Source organism: Nanorana parkeri, unplaced genomic scaffold, assembly GCF_000935625.1.
Source record: "Nanorana parkeri isolate BGI_ZX_2015 unplaced genomic scaffold, ASM93562v1 scaffold948, whole genome shotgun sequence".
Classification (NCBI taxonomy): Eukaryota; Metazoa; Chordata; class Amphibia; order Anura; family Dicroglossidae; genus Nanorana; species Nanorana parkeri.
The window spans coordinates 424,586-425,470 of record NW_017307216.1 but is presented as its reverse complement, the minus strand read 5'-3'; positions in this window follow the sequence as shown (position 1 = coordinate 425,470).

The following is an 885-nucleotide window of genomic DNA, read 5'->3' as shown; positions in this document are numbered from 1 at the left end:
TGTCCTGATGGAAGTCAAAGGAGGAAACCACCTTCTTATGGAGGATGTCCATAGGATAAAGAGACGTTAGAACTATGCCCTGGTGGAGGTGAAAGGAAGAAACCACATTCTTGTGGAGGATGTCAGTAGGATAGAGACATGGTAGAACTATGCCCTGGTGGAGGTGAAAGGAAGAAACCACCTTGGGAAGAAAAGAGGCGTTGGGCCTCAAAACAACCTTGTATTTGTGTAGCACCATGCAGAAGTGATGGCAATGAAAGATGCAACCTTGTGAGTAAGGTAGAGGAATATTATCCCTAATAGGTTTAAAGGGTGGTTTCTGAAGAATCGACAGTAGCAGGTTGAGATCCCACGGAGTAGCTTGGGAACGTACAGCAGGCATAATGTGAGCAACACCCTGAACAAAGACCTTAACAGCGGAATTAGAGGCAGGTGGTCTCTGAAATAGAACCACCAAGGCGAAGACTTGACCCATGATGGTACTAAAGGCCACTGATCCAGACCAGGCAAAAGACAGGATTCGTCCAACGGAATACCTCTGGGGTTGGAACTTCCGTTCCCTGCACTAAGAAAAATACACTTTCAAAACGCAACAAATAGAGACTTTGCGAGAAGAGAATTTTCTAGCGTTCAAGAGCGTAAGGATAACCAAATCCAACACACATCTGTCTCTTAGGACCTGAGCTGCAACAGCCATGCCATTAAAGCCTGTAACTCAGAAACAGGGTGATACACTGATCCTTGGAAATCCATACAATTTAGAAAGCCTGACAAGGTCCAAGTACCAAGTCCACCTGTGACACTTCAGAGCTATTAGAATCACTGGAATGTCCTCCATCTCGATCCTGTGGAACAAGTGAGGAAGGAGTTCCAGAGGGGAAAAAT